At 36.6% G+C, this 21,322-nt stretch overlaps 2 long non-coding RNA genes across 2 annotated transcripts; both read left to right on the top strand.

Annotated features, from left to right (window-relative positions):
* Nucleotides 1-5,752: 5,752 nt before the first annotated feature.
* Nucleotides 5,753-9,630, top strand: LOC140858482 (uncharacterized). Its single transcript, XR_012142049.1, has 3 exons — nucleotides 5,753-6,051; nucleotides 9,318-9,464; nucleotides 9,571-9,630. It is a non-coding gene; the product is annotated as an uncharacterized lncRNA (long non-coding RNA).
* A 548-nt stretch (nucleotides 9,631-10,178) lies between these two features.
* LOC140858653 (uncharacterized) lies at nucleotides 10,179-10,897 on the top strand. Its single transcript, XR_012142237.1, has 3 exons — nucleotides 10,179-10,257; nucleotides 10,638-10,714; nucleotides 10,812-10,897. It is a non-coding gene; the product is annotated as an uncharacterized lncRNA (long non-coding RNA).
* The last annotated feature ends 10,425 nt before the right edge of the window (nucleotides 10,898-21,322 follow it).

Here is a 21,322-nt window from a genome sequence, read left to right as displayed (position 1 = left end):
ACTACTCAATTTTTTAGAATTAGATCATAGATCAAAAAGAATAAAATGGTATTTTTTAAAAGATTGTGATATTGAGCTTATTTCCATGTTAAAAACAACTACCAATTACCTATAATTCCCTCTATTTTTTGGTCAACACCAATTATTTTTAGCTGGCTTCTTTGCTGCCAATGTTCAATCATGCAAACACAGACCCCATGTGCTCTGACTTAACCATGGAGATGTAGACATACTGGAATTAGTTGATGGCTGCTTTGCTTGAACATAAAGCTTATAATGACAGTTACATGACCAAGATCTCTCATGTCCATGCTCTCTTGGATTTCAAAGTTATGGCTTTTTTTCATTTCTTTCTTTGCTTGCAATGTCTCTTTGCAATGGTAAATTCGTTAAAAGCAAAACTCAACAACTGTTTATGATGCTTAAAAAATAAATCATACTTCTAAACGTCTCACCCTTGAGAAATATCAAGATAAAAATTTGTTTATGTGATGCAATTTAATTATGTTACGAGAAATTATCAGGATTCAATTATTTAGAAATCACATGTGATTGAAATTCAACAGTGAAGGATACAACTATGTTTTCACAAATATGGAGATATCAATGTCATTATCATAGGGAATGGATCATCTTCCTAACCATCTCTTTTAAGATTTTGAAGTGATTACTAAATTTACTGCAATCAGATGCATGAAGTGGTCCCATTTATATATATTATTGGTGCTTGTGGTTCTCATATTATTGAAATGTCATGGCTTGCATATTATTGAAATGCTAGACTAATATTTTAGTCCCATGACCTCTATATGACTTGTCTCCAATTCATTTTCTTCTAAATGTACCAATATTTATTGCCTTCTCATTTCAGTGTTTTCTTAATTTCTTGTGTCGAGGTGTAGTTATATGGTTTTGTTGACTTATGCTGTGTCTGCTAAGTACATGCTTCCTTACTTTAGCACTGACTGCTAGACATTTTCTTTATATCATGCAGGTGGCTCCCTTTCAGATAATAATGTGTTACTTTAGTCACTGGATATATTGTCACGCTCCGAACCCAACATCCGGATCGGATACGTGATGGCCGCACACTCCTTAGAGCAAGCCCTAAAGAATATACAAGGTCAAATTAAATCATTACAACCTTATCAACCATAATATTTAATTTCAATAATAATTCATAAAACTTGCATAATAACAATTAACATTCCTTCAATTCTCTGATCAGATACTATGACACTCTATTTATCCTTCTGCTCACCCGTAAATCCAAGCCATAGCCAATCTAAGTCATCCTGCAACTCTGAGAAGAAAAAGAAAGATGAAGGGGTGTGAGCTTTACAGCCCAGTAAGAATTCCCATATCACACTGATATAGTAATATAGTCTGAAAATAAGGATAAGCAATAAAATATAAAATCTCATGTTCAATGTCCAGAATAATGCAAACATTCATAAATTTTCTGTCTTGTCAAAATAGATGCATCATCATATGTTAACCGGTGAAACACTTTTGTTCAACAATTGTTTCATATCTTATCTTTCATTTCTCCTTTCATAATCATATGATTTTAACATTTTCTTTCTGGCTCTGGACTATCCAAGTCTATACCTCAGTCATCATCCGGATCGAATCCACTTTAAAAAGTCTTTCAAGACTGTCCCAGGATGAGCTCCTGGCCGGCTGTCCCACGTACCAAAGCCCGTGAGAGGCTGTCCCAGGCATAAGCTCCTGGCGGGCTGTCCCAGGCATGAGCTCCTGGCCGGCTGATCCACCTGTAAGCCAGTGGGGGCTGTCCCAGGCATAAGCTCCTGGCGGGCTGTCCCAGGCATAAGCTCCTGGCCGGCTGTTCCACATGACAAGGCTAGTCCATACCATATATCTCTTTCTTTTCATTTAATCATTATATGTTGATTTCATCAATCAATTCTGTCTTGCATTATGATCAATTCAGATATGTCATATCCATATAATCATGCCATCAATCTCTGATACATATATATTAACATAACATACTCATGCTCAAAATCAAATAACAGTATCTCAGATATAATAATTTCATCAATCTCAAATCCGACGATGCAAAACCAATAATGCAAGACCAACAGTAAAATAGCATATATATAATGGTGATCATGTACAGAGATTCTTACCTTTACCGGTGACTGATCCAAACACAGAAATCAATGTTCTTCTTTGATTTATAAATTTCTCTAACAAGATATTCCACTTGATATCTTATGCAGATAATCGTATCTCTTCATGACCCTGATCAAATATAAAAATCACATATATAGAAAATTACCGATAATCGACCTGATAACACAAATCTAGGATCTCTCTTAGGATTAACCAAAATTAGGATTTACCTAAGTATTTGGATCCTCCACTAATCCATAATACTTCTAGAGAGAAAAAATCCATGAAGAGAGAGAAAATTCTAGAGAGAGAAAGTAGAGAGAGAAAGTGGAGAGAGAAACCTTCGTATCCTTTCGATGAGGCACTCATGATCGAGATCATCAGAGGACCTATCAGGGTGACTCAATATGAATCAAGTGTTACAAATTTTGAATAGAATACTACTGGAATCAGATCTACCGCACGAATTTCGGAGCAATCTCAAATCATCTTATTTTCATCTTCAAGTTTATTCTAGGGTTCATGATGCAATCAGAGAGGAAGAAAAGATCCTAGAGAGATAAAATCCACAAAAAGAGAGAAAGATCTAGAGAGAGAAAATAGAGAGAGAATCTAGAGAGAGAAATTGGAGAGAGAAGGTAGAGAGAGGAGAGAGAAAAGAGAGAGAAAGAAGAGAGAAAGGAGAGAGAGGAAAATTCTCTCCTTCTTCTTCTTTTTTATTTTATTTTATTTTATTTTTATTTTTATTTTTCTCTTTCTCTTTTTCCTTTTTTTTTTCCTTTTCTTTTTCTTTTTCCTTTTTCTTTTCTTTTTCTTTTTCCTTTTTCTTTTCTTTTTCTTTTCTTCTTCTTCTTCCTTTCTTCTTTTCTTCCCACGGGTTCCGTTGGGCCAAAACAGGGGAGGAAAAAGAGGGTGGCTCGGGCTCCGACGACTTGGTCGGAGATCCGGCAACGACGGCCGAGCATGCAAGCTGGCCGGCGGCAGGGTCACCCTCCTTGTTGCCGGCGGCAGAGAAGGAAGAAAATCATAAAAATAGGGTATCCCTGTTTGAGCCCGAACCGGAAGCCCGAACCGGCACCTCGCCGACTTCCAAAAAACACCGGTGACCGGAGAATAACAAGGAGAAGAGGAAATACCTTATTCCGGCGGCCAAAACAGCTCCGGCGACCTCTTTTCTTCCGATCAACCACCACGGAAATCTCTGAGAAAAATCCCTCAAATCTCTTGATTTACTTCGAAATTTTTGTTGTAAATTCCTAAAGGAAGGTTGGAGGATCTTATAGTGGAGGTTTCCTATCCTAGCCGGACTCTTTGAGTCCGATTTTGCCGGAAATCGTGAAGGAAGAAGACTCCGGCTAGGAGTCTTCCTCCTTCTCTGTTCTGTTTTTTTTTTTTTTTTTTTTTTTTTTTTTTTGTTGTTGGGCCATCTGGGCTACAGGCCCAAGTAAACGGGTTGCTACATATATATTTCCTTTTTCTTGATAAGCATTTTTGAGCATTTGAAGTTCTTTTTTCTTAGAAATACTAGGGAATATTTACATGCAAATGCACGTTTAGAATGTAACTATTCCAACCAAAATTTATAACTGTTCACAAATTAAAATAATTTTAAACCTATGTTGATAAATTGGTTTGAGGCATAGCTTTACTATGTCTGTACACAAACCATAGACTTCATAATTTCGACACAATCTTCAAGTCTTCATAACAGAATCTCAACTTTGCTTCTAATGAAAAATGAAACAAAATTGTAGCATATATGCACACTGCCTTACACTATATCATCCTCAAGACATATTTCTTTCCTATAATCAACTCCCATCAGAAATCATAACCCTTTTGAGTCAAAACTCTTCAGACACCATGGATGATAGTTGGTTCTTGGCAGGTAGATTGGATGCAAGCCACCAGGTCATCTTTGCGCAAATAAGTTTGGATTAAGGAAGGAGTCGTTGCCAAAATGGAGTTAAATAACTAAACAGTCTAAATAGAGGAAGAGAAGACATTAAATTTTGAATAGGAAGCTTGCAAATAGAGGACTCTGAGTAGTGCAGCCATTGTCCCCTGCATCCATTAGAAAGTTTCTTCAAGAGCAACTAATACACAAGGGATTAAAGTTATGTAGCTCTATAATTTTTCCCTCCTCCTTACTAAGCATAGCTATAACAATGGAAAGAATCCAGAGTTAAATCTGTACTTTCTATAAGTCTCACTTTAAGTTGCTTGAGTTGTGGATTAGGAATTGCAACTTGAAAGTCATCATAGATCAAGATAGTGATTGCAAAAAAATTCAGTCCACAATTTATATTGGTCCTCACGGATATTAGATAACCTTTGTCCCGTTCGTTGTTGTACGTGCAGGATGAGATGATGGATTTTTATTTTTATTTTTTTATTTGATAGTTTGTTATATCCAGTAGATTACATAACATCGCGTGTGGACATCTTAAATCCATAACTGATAATGCACTTGTCTTGTCCGAAGTTATGTTTGTTGGGATGCTGGCCAATCATAAAACATTTGTCAGGCTTGGGGTTCATATCTTGAAATAGGCCAAGCCCATACAGATGGAATAAGGCTTTCTGGTTAAGGTAATATGACATACAACTAATTCATAAACTACTTTAGTATATTATAGCTGTCTAATGGAAGTACAAATATGATACTTTGTGTATATTGCTCATTGTTCGGCTAGTTCCTTTTGCCCTCCATGTTTTGTCATTTACGCTTTTTGTTGATTACTTCAATATAGATATTTAAAGAATGATGTTGGAGATTGGATAAAATCTTGTTCTTCGTGGTATTCTTATTTCAGTGTCCATATGGCATGATTTTTACTTCTTCACAGAGGAAAACCTACCTTTAAAAGAAGTGCATGTTCTTCCAAGGCAGGTTAGCCTACCATGCTGATTATTATGTGAGGTTACATGAAATATTGTATCCAATTGGATCATTAATGTTGATGTGACTACTAGGGAAATAAAAAAGCATTGCACTCCATCTGTGATGTTTATTTTGGTTATCATCCTTAGGGAACAATTAGAAGATTTAAAAGTTAATTTTTTTCACAACAAATTAAAGTCAAGACCATATTAACCATACATGTATAAGATTCATCATAAATAGATGATTTGTTTTTAGTTATTCATGTGTGTGAAAAGAAGTTCACTTTCATGGCTATACCACTATTAGAAAGCTATCAATAACATTTCAACTTGTATGAGCATTGATGGTAGTGATGAAGATAGCTTTTGGCATTGTTATCAGTATCAACAGTAATTGAGCTAATACCTACAGTGACACTTCTGTTTGAAAAATATATATATATATTTTTGTAATAGCACCAATATTGACCTCTTGGTAAGAGCACTTCTCATAACATTCCAAAAGTGTTTTGTTAAAGGTTTTAACATACACATAATCATCTCACATGATTGTCAATTTTTAAATGATAATAATCATCTGTAAGCGTAATCTTTTGTTGTTTAATAGTGGGAAAGAAAAACAGATATTCCTTTTGATGTTTTTCCTAGTGAAAATGAATGACTTAGGTTGAATCACGTGAATGCCTTGGCACTTTAGTTCGCTGTGAGCTTAATTTACTAAATGAAATTGGCCTTGCATCAAACAAGTAATAATTTCTTGAGTAACATATGTGTGAGCTGATTTTCAACTCTTCTTTTTTAGGAATCAGGACCCTTTATTTTGGACAAACCGACCAATAGTCTGAAATAATCGTCCGTGCTGCTGCTGAAGATGTACGCTTTCTCCTCTATATCTATCACAAAATGATGGAGAAATTCAACAAAAATCCATATGGGATCTTGCAGTCTGTGGCTCACTGAACTGTAGATGTTTCCGCATCAATTCTAATGACTTTGCTGATTGGCCTCCTCTTCCCACTCTTCCAGGTCTTTATTTTAGAAAGAAGCATGGTAGTTTCAGTGCTAATTAAAAATCATGCCTCTCTGAACATGTCAAGTTTCCATCATTGATTTTATGATTGCTTTACAAGCTAAAAGACAGCCATCCCAAAGAACAATCAATTATTCAGTTTGTTTGCATGATAATTATCTTATCATTTCTTAGCTTACTCAAGTTCTGGTTATATAATTAGGCTGCTTTGCCATAGAAAGGGATTAAAAAAAGTCGCTAGTATCCTTTTGCTGTCTGTTAGACCAGCACTTTCTGCATGGTTATGCAATTTTGGTGGCATGTAGTTACCCAACATTGTTATAATAATATGCATGCATGAAGAGATTTGCTCTGCTTATTTTGGGTTTAAGTTTTCCACCAAGAGAGGATGGATGACATGTAAACTGAAGCCAGCAAAAAGCAAGACAAGATGGGACCTGAAAATGCCTGCACTGACATAGAAATAAGTACTTGATGGGAATGAATTGCAAAAGCTTCATGAAGTCAATGCTGTAAAGAAGGTTCAAATTACCTCTCTATGCTCAACCTTGTCTAGTGTCTTAGCTAGCTTAAAAGTCAAAAAAGGATATGGTTTGGTTACCATGAAGTGGCATCCATTTATAGAAAAATTATGGAAGCAAAAAATGAATTAAACAGATAACAAGCGTGTGATACTGTGACTATGAGTATTTTGGTGCTCAAGTGTTGTGGATTTTTTTTTTTTTACTGGATTAAATCTGACATTGTCTCTGAACAAATTAAAAGTGGTGGGAAACTTTTTGAAATCCTATTTTGATGAGTTGTGTTGAATTTTGTTGTTTCATTTGGATGTTCAATTAGTTTTGTTTGTCCTTGGGATCGTATTCAGAGTGGTTGCATGTCTTTTTATATGGCTTTGCTTTTTGATTTTTGTAAGTTAAGCCAGATCTATGTTTTCTTTGATCATGGAAAGGCCTAGCACTGAATGTGGGGTTAGGATAAGATTGTCTATAGAAGAGTCTACTTTCTGCTGCGAGCATTATTATGTGTATAGACTTAATATTTTTTCTTCCAGTGATTTTCCTTCCGTTCTCGAAGAAGGTATTGGTGAGAGGCATCTGATCAATCAGTTTTGTGATGCCTTTTCAATTTGTGATCGAAACTTATCAAGTGGTTAAATTCTATCTACATAGATGTTAGGTTCATCATCAAGTGTCTCCTCCCAGTTTGTTTTATTTATTTTATATTTTCAGATTTCTGGTTCTCAAATGTACATCAAAGTAGGGAGGTTGAACGAAAATAACTAGATATTCTTATCATTATTAATTTAAATACCATTCAAGGGGTTGGGACTTCAACGATTATTCTTCAAATTTAATTGCTGGAAATATAAAATTTGGTAAGTTAACTGTTTGATAGGGAAATATGAGGGAAATCTGAACCTGATCAACCATTCTTAATTGGTATCAAAGTTCATTGAGTAGGTAGACTGTTTTAGGAATATCTGAACCATGGTGCGATGTCAGATGCAAATGTTGTTTTATCATGAAATTCCAAACCAAGTGTTTTCTAAGATAAGAAAAAGGAAACAAGTAGATTTAAACTGTTTTATAAGTCCTATATATGGGCCTGTCCTTTAAACTTTGCTTTCCCACTTTTGGATCCAAGTTTACTAATATACTTATCCGTTATAGAAGCAATTAAGGTTTCAATGTCTTTTTCTTGAATGCTTAAATTTAGGATTAGATTATCACGTATGCTGATGATGTTTAAGTAGATATTTGAACATTTAGGCAGGCACCAGTGGCGACTCCATTAACTAACCATACATAGATGGTTAAATGCTTAAAGGCTTATGGCTATGTTTTTATTATGGAAAAGTGAATTGTGATAAATCTTTTCTTCCATGCATGGTAATGCCATGTAAATTTAATGTCACGTGCTGATATTTAAATGTAATTTTTTATTTCTATCAGACAATTTGTATATTGAAGGTCCATACTCCATAGGTACATGCACAAATTGAAAGGTAAGATTGTCTTTCATATCTATAGCTCTGAGGTGTTGTTCACAGGGTGTAAAGAAATAACGACACCTTGTTAACCACGTTCAGAAAAGCCTTTCATTAAGAATTACATGAACTTCTAGCTTTCTTTGGATGATAAATTCCTAAGTGCAACTGTCTTAACCTTCAATTCTGTGTACAGCAAATTTATGGAATGTAAATATTTCAATCAATCTAATATATGTTAAGGAAAACCAATTCAAACTTCATGGTGGCAAAAGAGATAGTGGTAGAGATTCCAACTGTCTCACATTCATCTTAATCCTGACTCCTGCTGGTGACAAAATTTTTCTTTGTAATTTTTTATAAATTTATATACTGAAGAAATTTAGTGTTATTTTAGCACTTATTTCGGTTTTATATCACTAGGAAGATCTGAATCTTGTTGACTGAAAACATTCCTATAGTTGACATTTACAGGGGAGTTGGTATCAGAAACTAACTTGATTTAGTAATTAGTTAGGGATATGCCTGTGTTGTACCTTGGATGCATGCAATCTATGATGCTCATTGAATTATATGGTACATAATAGTAAAAAAAATTAAAACAAATATAAACCTGACTTTCATTTAGATCAAGAAAATATCATGAATAACAAAGAAAACTCATTAATTATGCAAATTTTCACTTGGGAAGTTAAAGATATTCTTTATTTAAATGATACAGAGGGATTCTCATACCTCAAATATGACACCACACTGCATTAATTGGGGTGAACTTAGAGATGCAGGACAATGCCATGAGATTAACTAAAGTTAATGTTTAGTTGATTTTGATGTCAGAAATCCAACATTTGTGTGAAAGGCTTTTATGATTATATCACAATAAACTGTGTAGTTTTATGATGTCCACTTTATGTGGCACCTTCCGGGGGTGAACAGGAGACATGGGTCATAGCAAGCACAGGTTTAACCCAACAGCAGTTTGCATTGGGAAGTGTAGGGCCAGGAAACCTGTTGATTAAAGAACAGGCCTAAGTCTAACCATTGAGGGAACTCACAAGCTATTTTCTATTGCAAAATATGATCTAGGTTGTTCAAGTGAAAGTAATAAGCAATTCAAAAATAATGAAAGTAAACAGGAGTATATTTCAAACATATGCTAGCAATTTACTGGACTAGGAGGATTTGTCAATATTGAAGTAGCATAATTGTTTGAGCTTTTTCATATATTGAAGTGCCATGATCATTTGGCTTGTTTGATGTTATGATGTCCAGATATCCTAGCCGCTGAAAGTTGTGTCCCTCAAGAAGAGATACTTTCTGTGGTAAATGTTCCTCCTGGGACAATGGGACAAGTTATTGGGAAAAAAGGAGCCTCAATTTGATCAGTGAAAGAATCTTGCAAGTAATCTGATTATGCATGTAATGTGTTTAAAGAATCATCTATATCAATACAGTACTAGTGTTAACATTTATGTTCTTTTATCCTTCCTGAGTTGGATGATTCATTCTTTTCTGTTTATTGCAGTGCAGAGACTCGTACTGGTGGTGCTAGGTGTCCTCCTGACAAGGTAAGCTTGGTTGCATTAGTATCTGAAAGGGGCCATTTGGCTCTCTGGGAAGCACTAGCCTAAATAACTGCAGAATATATCACGACTTGCAAGAATGCTGGCTAGTCCCTGAGTCCCACATGCCAAAAACTGCAAAACATCACAAAGCATTTTCTAACTTTACCAACATGACTGCTATGATGAACTTTTAATATTTGTTACAGCAGTCAGGAGTATTCCCCTGTGACCATTATTTATGATATAAATTCCAAGTTTGTAACCTTTAACACTCTCTGAAATACTGACAAAATGATGATAAACTTTTCTACCATAAATACCAAAGTTTCAATGTGATGACCATGTTATTAATATGTATTAGTTCTACCAAACGTTATAGTCCAAGTTCTTGTGAGTAGTTGATGCCAAATGCAAGACATAAAACTCGTTGTTTGTGCTACTTTATTTGAATTGTCATATTGGTACTTGGCATATGACCACCAGGAATCTATAAATAAGTTCAAGCTGGCATGGATCTATGATACGGACAAATTTCTTTTCTTACATCGTTGTTTTGTTCCCAAATCATGCAGGAGACCCCTGAGGTAATATTGAACCTCAAGAATCATTTACTTGGAGACAAGTGCTTGGTAAAACTTTCCATACTGGTAAGGTTCACTCTGCTAATCTCCTTGTGCATTCCTGCTTCTCCTTGTTCATCATCCTGGTCTTTTTATTTTTCCAAGGATCCAATTAGGGGCTAATCTTTAGCCTCTTGCCTTTCATAGCCAGTGACAATGTTGCTTGTTTTAAAATCATGTTATTATAGGTACAATCATATATTATATCATAGCCCATAAAAAATGCTGAGCATATTGTTAGTTTTTCAGCCTTCAGAATGTGCAGATGCTCATAGAAATTTCATTATTGCATTGCTCATGGCAAGAAATACCTTTAATAAGTGCAGCAGAACCATTACAAGATCATGTTTGAATTTTACTGATAAGAAGCTCTCTGATCTAGACAAAGCATGTTATGCAATATTCAGGAAATGTTGCTTTATTGGACCATTTCTCATGCTGGGCACATATAATGCAGTTAAAGAGGAAATGGAGTTTGTACAGGGTATGGTACTCTTGGTATTTCTTTGATTTGTGCTGGTAAAACATATCATACAATTGGTCCTTTTAGAGTTTACTCATATTAGGCACTTATGATGCAGAGAATGGAATCTGTCCTAAGCTCACTACGATCTCCTTTGTTGAGAACATCCAATAAGATTTCCCAAACTTCAGGCTTACCCTTGGTAAGACTCATACCACATCCAATCAAATAATGCATCCAGGGAACACATAAAGATGTTCTTTTTCTAATTTCCTTATATTGTACCTTGTAGCTTTTATACAATCACTAATTATTTCTTGAAAAGTATTCCTATTGATTGCATGCCTGTGGGTTTCATCTGCACCCAATGGATACCACTGGAGCAATGGACCACAATCTGTTAGTTTTATCAGAAGACTGAAGCTTATGGGATCTTTTAGATTAGTCGTATGTGTCTATCTGGTTGGTGCTCACATGTAGGTTTCATCATTGGGTCTGTGAAGGAGGTGAGGAAAGCTGAAGCAATTTTTCATAACAGATGATAGATCTGTAGTGAGCCCAGCCTCTGTGGAAGCTCCATATATCGTCTTTTTCATGGCTAATGCAGCATGATGATCTGGTTCTCTTGCATGCCTTGTATAAATGTGTGTTTCCAGTCATCTTCCAGTGTGCTGGTTGTGGGCTCTCATCTGTCATTTTCTTTCCCTACTGTCTTATAGAGGGATGGCAGCTCGATCCAAAATCTAGCTCACACTTTATAAGATGAAACTAGGTCATGGAAGATAGATGAAATGGATGTATAACAAGGTATACCATTGTTGTTGATAATCTTTTGTAATCAATCATTGGATAGATTGCCATGGTGGATGGTCTAGTTTTGAATCATGTCGAAGAAAAAAAATTATTTTGGAGATAGAAAAAAATATAGCTTATAGATTAACAGCATTGTGTTCCAAGCTGGAGATTATTTTCTGTATCATTGTACCAAACTATATATGTATTGCGGATTACAAACCTAATTATTGGATGTTATAACTTTCAACCAAGAAGCATTAGTGAGTATCAAACTTTTGGTCTAGTCTAAGGGTGCAAACAAGTCGAGTTGCTCATGAGCTATTCAAGCTTGACTCGAGTTCAAGCTTAACTCAATTTGGCTATTATCGGGCTAGAGTAGCTTAAATAATTTTTTGAATTGAGCTTGAGTGGTAAGATATTCGACTCGAAGGCTCACGAGCTTTATGAGTTTATATATATTTTTAATGTTACTATTTTATTCAACACACACACACATATAAGCTTGATTGATATTTGAGTCGAGTTGATCTTGAGTATTATTCTTTTTTTCATTGAGTCGAGCTCAAGTTTGGGATGTTAAGACTTGATCGATCTTGAGTTAGATTTCGAGCTTTTAGATATTTTGAATTGAGTTGAGGTTGAGCTTTTAGCTACTCGACTCGACTCAATTATACCCCTAGTCCAGTCAATTCTTCATGCTTGAGGCACGGCATCAGAGATTGATTAACATCTTGGAGGATGCATCTATTTAACCTTTAGGAGCTGTTTGGGGTAATCCATCTAGGATCATGAGTGATATGGGTAGAGGTGATGAGATCATTATGTTTGGTTGCACCTTAATGATCCTATCTAACAATAATCTCAGGTCACCTTTACATCTCAAATTGCTGCTCAGTTTGGTGATGAGCAAATTGTTCTTGAGGATGGGTATTCAAGATCACCTCAGTCCAATGATGTTGGATTGCAGGAAAGGAGTCTCCATGCATTCTTTGTAATTGCCATCCTCTTTGTTGATTAGGAAGAGGAGAGGAAGATTTGCAGTCATCTCCTTTTTTTTTAGTAGCGGAGAGACCAAGGAAGAGGCAAAGGAAGCATCGGCTCCTTCTTTCAAGTGGTATGCTCTAATCTATCAATACTAGATCTGAAATCTTTTTTTTTTTTGCTTGTTCCAGAAGTTTTTGGTCTATTATTACTCAAATGAAAAGGATTTTGTTCTGGAGGTTTTTGATCTGGTTAAGGGCATGCTTGGATGATTGGGCCCTAAATCTCATGGGATTTATGATCGGACTAGTGCAACTAGGAAAAATCAGTGTGGGCTAGGCTTATATTCTCAAATACCTAGGAGTCTTTAGAGTGGGCCGGCCTAAATTCTATAGGGAGGGAAAAAAAAAAACCATGAATCCTATGAGATTTTGGGCATCTAAACAGACCCTAAGAATCACATTGTTAGTGAGGTATACTTATTTTGGGGAGTTTTTATTCTGGGTGTTTTTTATCTGATTTGAAGAGTAAGCACGATACGATATCAGTAGCTTACAAAATTTTATTTCGGATCATGGGAGGGATCAATGTTATGGAGAAAATTGGTGACTGAAGGATTGACACACTGTGCACAAGATGACAAAAAAGAATAAGGTGCATGAATGGTGTCCTTTTAGTCTTGCTGATCTTGAGGTGGAGTCAATAGTTAATAGTGAAGTTTGGGTTAGTTTCATTTTCTACTGTAGTCATTGAATTCTCTCTGTCTACTTGCATCAATTTTTCTTTTCTTTTGAGGATTACAAGTCTATTTTTTTGTAGTTGTTAGCCTGTGATACATCTAGCACAATTGGTGAATTGCTAAATTAATAGGACATATCTTTGAGGGAAATTATGGAGCAAATTATTTGCTACCAATTCTTTTAAATACTTGGATTCTGCATCACCTTCTGCCTACTTGATTTGCAGTATCTTCTTAGCTTCAAGTTTCTAATTTGTTGTCATTCTTATGCTAGCAGCTGTTGAAGCAATCAATAAGACGGTTGAACCAAATCCCAGGTGTAATAGAAATCATATGAAATTCTAACACTGCTTAGATTTAATAGAAGAAATACTACCGATGTGATTATCATCTTTTTTCAATTTTTATCTACCATTGTTCAAAGCATGCAAATTTCACACAATGGTTGATCCATATTTATTAGGTTCTTGGGTACCACTATGAGGTATTTTTATATTCAAGTTCTAGGTGTACCTAGCATTGCTCTTATTGTCTTATTTAATGCCATGGTCGTGTATTATGAGTCTGAATGGAAATTGGATGGTAACAATTTTTTTATCTGTCCTAGCATATATCAAGGGTATTTATGCTATTTATTCATGAGAATTGAGAATGCATAAAAACCTTCCTATCATATGTTAGGAGAAATTTTAGTATTCTATGGTCAGTGATTTTGAATTCCGATGGCATACTAAATAGGTTATTTATAGATACCTAGGGATTTTTAATCATTGGATTATGATGTACCAAATATGATGTTCTTAGATTATGGAAGATCAAATTATCTTAAGACGAGGATCATCAATGATCTTACATCACCAAGGTGGTTTAATTTTGGTCTTCAAATGTCCTCTCATAGATGGTAGGTCCACAGGCATGCAATTGCTCTGTTCTGCCTGCATCCGTCTGTGACAGTGTATTGAATGAGAATGGACCCAAATCGCCTCATTGATTAGATGCGTTTCAAATCCGAAGAATCTGCAAGGGCCCCAGCATGTGATGCATCCCTTTGGGGACCATCTTGCTTAGTTCACCTTCCGGATCCTTTCTGGTCTGGTCGGCATCATAGCTGCACTTGTTTTGAGCCATCATATAAGGCAAAGAAGGATTTATATTACAATTTATGCTTGTTATAAATTTGTCCACCAGAGTTATTTTTGAGGCAGCTAAGTTTGCTATTCTCCTTTTATATTTTTTGGTAGTCCTCCTTTGTAAGTGTGTGTGTGTGTGTGTGTGTGTGCGCGTGCGTGGTTTTTTTTTTTTTTAAGGAATAGTAATGAAGATGTGAATTAATCAGAGCATTGCTGTAAGTTAGGCATGCTAGATGCTGGAGCATTTGGACTAACATTTTTTGTTCCTATGAAACAGTGGAATGACGTGTCTGTACGCCTGTGCTGGAGAGTGTGGGGCTTGAGGCATAGCTTCGTCAGGGCTGCATCATGTTCGTTGGCGGATCAAAAGTCATAACGTTGGGGATCGATGCAAGCGACGTAGATGGTGCTTCGAGGAGGTTGGCGGATCAAAAATCATGATGTTGGGGCTCGATGCAAGCGACGTAGATGGTGCTTCGAGGAAGTTGGCGGATCAAACTCGGGCCGGATGGGGATGTTGGTTGGGTCAAGGCCATGCAGCCAACGCATGTGACAAAATGGTTCAGAGGGTTTGGAAGGAGGACGATGCATGAACGGGATGAGCATTCAATTGACCGGGTGAAAGCTACGGCAGCGTGTGATGACGATGGCGATAAGGTGGTCCGTGCACACACAACTCTCTCTCTCTCTCTCTCTCTCTCTCGCTCTGGTCACACCGACACAATACCGTAAACAGATGTTGACAACAGGAAAAAGGACTTGGGCGGATCGAGATCGGATCATCGGGTGGTTACCGAGACGTCAATATTAATAGTGGCTGCTTTGACATACTAACCGAAGCCAGGAGGAAGGGGGAAAGAACAAGCACTAGTGAATATTTCAATTTCAAGTGCAGATTTTAGGGAAAAGCACCTAAAATGGCATGACATTAATGTTTGACCCCATTGTTCGGCGGCTTTGGCTCTTTCTGAAGCTTTCTAGCGGATATGGATTCCGCTCATGTAAATTAGTATGTATCAGACTTATCTATATGCAGGAGTTGTAGTCCTTGGATTGCGTTTATTTCTCTAACAGATCTCTTTCTACAATATAATGCTCGCTGTTTTCAAAAAAGAAAAAAGAAAAACAAACGTGTATGACATTACTCATTACCTCGAACAGATTTCAGCTATGAAGTTATAGATGTGCCATTTGGATGGAACTGTGCCGCCATCATGTTTACTGATTCCGAAGATTTTGACATGTTTATTTCTGGATGGCTTATGAATTTGATAATAGTATTGTGCAATGCTATTTTTCAGATGTGCGAGTTGCTCGTCAACTACCGGTCTATTTTCTTACCAAGAAAAAACTGCTGGCCTATTAGAAATACAGGCGAACTGATATTGTTGAACATCAAGTAGTTGGATAGTCCGCATAAAACAATTTAAGTGGGTCCCCTACCTTATCTCCCTCGTCGTCTCTCTGCGGAACAAATCATAATTGCATGATAGATTTGCTCGCATGACAAAAGTTGGACCACGACACATGATGATCGTTGTATGAGCAGCTAGACGTACAGCAGCGCCCGAAGGACACGCGACCAAACTACTTCCCTAAGATAAAGAAAACAATCACATCATGCTACGAGGTAAACTCAAGCCCCTTCTAACATTAATAGCATCACCAAAAAAAATAAGATATAGGAAAAAAAAAACCATGTATGCAAGCTAAAAGCTATAAGATATAGTCATACAGCTCCAGTTTTTGCCCTGTTTTTTTTTTTTTTTTTTTTAATTCTTTTTCATCTTTTCCAAAATATTGAACGAAGGAAATGCAACTCCTAAACAACGTCCTATTATAATAATAAAAATATATGTATTGCGCCTTAAAATATAGATTACGATATGCCCAAACAAAATGAAATCTGTATTTTGGATTAATCTAAGAGTTGGCATTACAAAAAAAAAGATCAATTATTCTTTTACATGAAAAATACAATCACAATTTCGAAAAACAATACCGCACTTGGTCTCCAATTTACCTGAGGGTGTTTGTAATATTTTTTTCATTTGAAATACTCAGTTGGATTTAAGAAATCAGGGTGCCATCATGGATGGTAAGGAGCATATCCGAATCTTGTTATCAGATTTTCTCACGACCGCGGTCGAATTGGTTCAGGTACCAAGACAGTATTAATGACGTTATTTTTATATAAGTTTTATTGTCCAAAATATTATTTTTGGTAAAATTTGTCCAAAATATTTTAATACTACATGGTCCCAAATCCAACGCTACGGCTTAGAACCCCATGTGCGATCCAGCGGGACAGCTCAACCCTCCACCAATGGCGCGGCGCCAAGTTTTTCAAACCCACGAGCTCATAGTCTCCGAAATAGTGGCCGGTCCGGGACCAGCGACCCCAATATGAAATTATTGCATGCACCTGAACCAGGGCAAATCGAGGAGCATTTGCACGTGGAGAGCGCGCAATCGGGAATTGGTGAAACACAAGGGGGAAGGTGGCGTGCTATGCACCGTGGGATTTGGCGCGGTCCAATTGCACCTGGTGCATGCAATACGGAGGCAATAGCACCAATAAAAACCCCGGCCTGGATGTGACGTCAGCGGGGGAAGTTGCCAACTCAGACTCCAAGCAACAGACATAACTCACCCATCTAAATGCGCAACCACCGGGCGGGGCAGGAGGGGAAGATAAGAGGAAGGGGGGATCGAGATCCAATGATTGGACCTGCCCGGCCTCCGATGGGTGGTCCCAAGAATCCTGGTTGGATGCTTGGCAGCCCCGTAGGTGTTCATATGCAATGTATTATAGGAGAGTGGAAAAAATTTTTCTCGTATTTTTCTTTATCTTGATGTTAAAAATATTGTTAAGTGGAATAGAGTTAGAAAGTGAATTTTATGCATGTTTATTTCAAAAATAATTTTTATATATCATATTTAATATAAAAAAATATATCATTCCATTTGATTGGACTACGTAGCTATTATTTTTCAACACATATTTAATACCTGCAGTTTCATTTTTTTTCGTTTGAAATTTTAAATGATGAATATATTTTTTATTTTTTTTAAAAAATTATGATATTTTATAATCATATTATGATATTATACATTTTAAGTATGATTTTTTACATGCAGGATGTCATAATTTGGCCATAAGATGTCATAAGGGAGAGACATTTTTATCATTTAAAAATTTCATAAATTTTCAAAGATAAAAAATATCTTTCATTCTTTATGACTTCTGAAAAAAAAAATTATGATATTCTGTATCATATCTTTTTCAGAAGAGAGAGTTATTTTTGTCATTTAAAATTTTAAACGAAAAAATAGGACTGTAGACACTAAATGCATGTTGAAAAGCGTTGAAAAGTGATAGCTACATTGACCAATTAGGTAAAATGATGTATTTTTTTTATATCAAGTGCGGTGTATAGAGAACTTTTGTTATTCCAGATGGTTCATGGACCCACTAGGACCTTGAACTTTTTTATGGTATATCATTTCCGTGTCATAACAAAGCCTTTTGTTAGCAGTTGGGCTTCCTTTGTACAATTCCATTCATCAGCACTTGCACGCTTGATCTGGATAATGGCAGAGTTGATGCTTGCATACTTTTCATGCCTTTCATGATCCCAGTGGAAACAAAACTAAACTATTCATTTCGTTATGACGGTATGGACAAGAGGATCAATTTGGTTGAAAGATAATGGAGCGGAGTTGCAAAAATTGACAACCAAGCCAAAAGAAGTTGGTCGAAGGACGCTTTATTTATGGATCAAGTCGGCATGAGTTGACTCCCGTATGATTCAAACTCCTTTGTCTTAGTATCGAAGAGAATGGGGATTTTTACACAAAAAAGGAAAAAAAGGAGGAATGGGGAAGGCAGATATTGGAGAGTAGGAATGGGGCTTTGAAAGAATAGCTAATTTGACTTCCATGCGAGCAGTTGCCATTGCAGACCATGATGGCGAGCTGTAATGATGGGATGAACATAGAAGCCGCAAACATCGGCACACCACATTTGTTTCTGATTAATTCCTCAAAATCTTTTAAAATCCTAATTCCATTTGTTTATTATTCTTCCAAAGCCATGACTACAATCCAAGGAATATTCCTTTACCCTCGGAGAATATCAAGTTATTAAACAAATTACGCACCTATTAATGTATTCATGCGCATAAAAATCACCTATACTTCTATCTTCCAACATATTCATGTTGTTTTGCCGTTCACTTTAACCGCTGCCACCAAATGTTTGTTAGTATTATTTAATGCATGGTTCAAAATAGCTTGTTTGCTCTCTCTCTCTCTCTCTCTCATACTCATATCTTCTACTCTCATCTTTTTTTTCAGCATATTCTTGCTACTTTACCGATTTTTAAATCCAAAGCCACTAAAGTTGTTATACTACTTAACATGGTCCAACTCCGTCTTTCTATTATATATCATCCCCTACTTATGTTTTGAAACATCCTCTTGTTGCTAGTCTTCGTTATTCTTCTAAAAATCATTACTTGATTACACACACACACACACACTGTTTAGACATAGTCTAGAAGATTACTAAGAGGGGAAAAACATAGTCCAGAAAAGCTTATTGGGTCCTCTCTCTCTCTCTCTCTCTCTAGTCTATATCTGTTCATGAATATGTGTGTAAATGTGGAAGACATTAACGTGTACCTGTAGTTGATTCAGATTCATACACACCGTTTCCATTTCTAACAATTTCCAATATATATTTCTAACATATTAACCTACTGGTAGGAATAGCAATACCAAGAAGTTGTTGGAGAGAATCGGAGAGTTTGAATCCAGCTAGAAGAAGACTTTGATATACAAGTTAGAATCCAATTCAACCTAAAAGCTAAAGCTGTTTTAGATCCAATCATCCATCTATTTTCCACTAACTACTCTATATGGGATCAAACCTCACACATGATCCTCAACACTCTTGTTCATATGTAAGCCAATTTAGCCTTCTTTCGAGTCCAATCTATTACTACTCCGCAATCAAGCTCCACAACCAGTTACTCTTTAGAGTCCACTATGTGTTACCACTCCAGCTTTGCTCTTCAAGACCTATATTTCACCTTATCCTTATGAGAGTTCACTCTTCCAATAATCATGCTCGAGCTCATGCTCAAACCTGGCGCCTTGCTCCCATGTTACCACTCTTCGTAAGAATTGCCAATTTTGGCCCTCTACAACTTTGAGAACTTCCCTCCAATCGTTAGTTATTGGCTATGATCCAATTTATAAAGGAGAATGATGGAGTTTGAATCTAACCAAGAGAACCTCTTGATATATGAGTCAGAACTCAGTGGGTTTAACTTAAAATTTTAACTCATTAAATTATAGACCCAACCATCTGTATCAGTGTATCTACTTTCCACTATGTCAGAATGGTGCTCAACCTCTCACTGCCCTTTTCTTGCTGCAGCCTGGTGAATGTTGGCAGGGCGCGTGAAATAAGAACAAGCAGCCAAAAGAGGTGCAGAACTTTTCCTGGCTTTTTTTTAATTTATTTTTAATTCCTTCTCCAGAAGTCTCATATGCTGCCCATCTCCTCCATCAAATGGACTGGCCCCAAAAAGCCTCCCTCTTCTTTAAAAAATCCAACACAACAAAACATTAAAATAAAGGAGTCCATGTACAACTATAAGTAGGGACCCACTCTGCTTCTCTCATCTTTATAGGCTGACGATCTAGGAACAGCCCATAGAACAGAAAGCATCACCTTCTCCATGGAGACTCAAAGGTAGAGAAGCACACATCTTTATATAATCTCCATCTTCGGCCTTTTCCTTCTTGTTCTTTGGTTTATTTCATCTGTGGCCTTGGAGTTTTGGCGTGTACTATGGTGAAATCATGTACTTTTATTGCCTTATCTCTTATTAGCAAATTGTTGGACAAGTTTTCATTTGCTAAAACTGACGTTAGCAAACACTTGCTTTGCTCCTCGTTGCAGTAGATGCTGTCATGGCTGATGAATGATATGTCTGCACCTCGTATAAAAGGGCAACACCGCTAAAATTCAGCCACCGGTAGTTCTCTCTGAGCTTGTAAGACAGGTTGGGAGATCAAAATTCCTTTGTCCAAAGACGACTTTTTATCTTCGGTCTCGATCTGCACAAGGTATGAGTCGCGACTACTAAATCGAATAATGTTGCTGCTTATTCTTTTTACATCAGAATCTCATAAAGATTTTTCTTTTCGAAAATGCATTTGATGTCAATAGTATTTTCAAAGTGCTATCTAGGACATAAAATTAGATTTAATATATAAATAAGGCATTTTACTCTCTGCTAGCACGTACTTTTAATCATAACTGTGCTCATAATCTATTGGTATTCAGGCATAAAAGAACTAACCCGGCAATGGATAGTTGGAGTTGGAATATTAATTCAACAAATCTCGCAAGTGATATCTCTTCAATTCCATCATGTTTATGGAGCAACCTGTACGACACTTTTTCCGAATCCAATGAAGATTACAGCATATCAGTGAGAAGGTTGAACAAGATCAAGCTTTATTCACTTCAGGCTTGGAGCTCCAAGGGCTTCAGACTAGCGAAATGAGTTCAAATTTTGATTGGAGTAAATGAGTTGGTGGAAATGCTAGCTCCTGCTTTGGACTCGATAAACAATAATTTGGATCTGGAATTCTTGCAGCGCCAACAAGTGATAAGGTTGGCGGCCAAATTTCTGTTCTTGAGAAATCAAGAATATTTGGTGCCACTTGGGGAGATGCTTTATCTTCTCAATTATGTTCCCTTCCTCCCATCACCGAGTCCAAGGCCGCCGATCCATTCGATAGCCTGACTGAAACTATCGCTCATCCGAGGAATTACGGGTCTTGAGCGACCTTACAAACGACGAATGCGGCCTCTCAGCAATCTTTTCAAGCAGTGAGAACATTCATAATTTGAGTTACAGTGGCAATATTTCTTCAGGTGAGTCTGAAATCCATGGCTCTTTC

Source organism: Elaeis guineensis, chromosome 6 (genome assembly GCF_000442705.2).
Source record: "Elaeis guineensis isolate ETL-2024a chromosome 6, EG11, whole genome shotgun sequence".
In the NCBI taxonomy this organism is placed as follows: Eukaryota; Viridiplantae; Streptophyta; class Magnoliopsida; order Arecales; family Arecaceae; genus Elaeis; species Elaeis guineensis.
The sequence above is the reverse complement of the archived record's forward strand: the minus strand, read 5'-3'. Positions and strand labels throughout refer to the sequence as shown.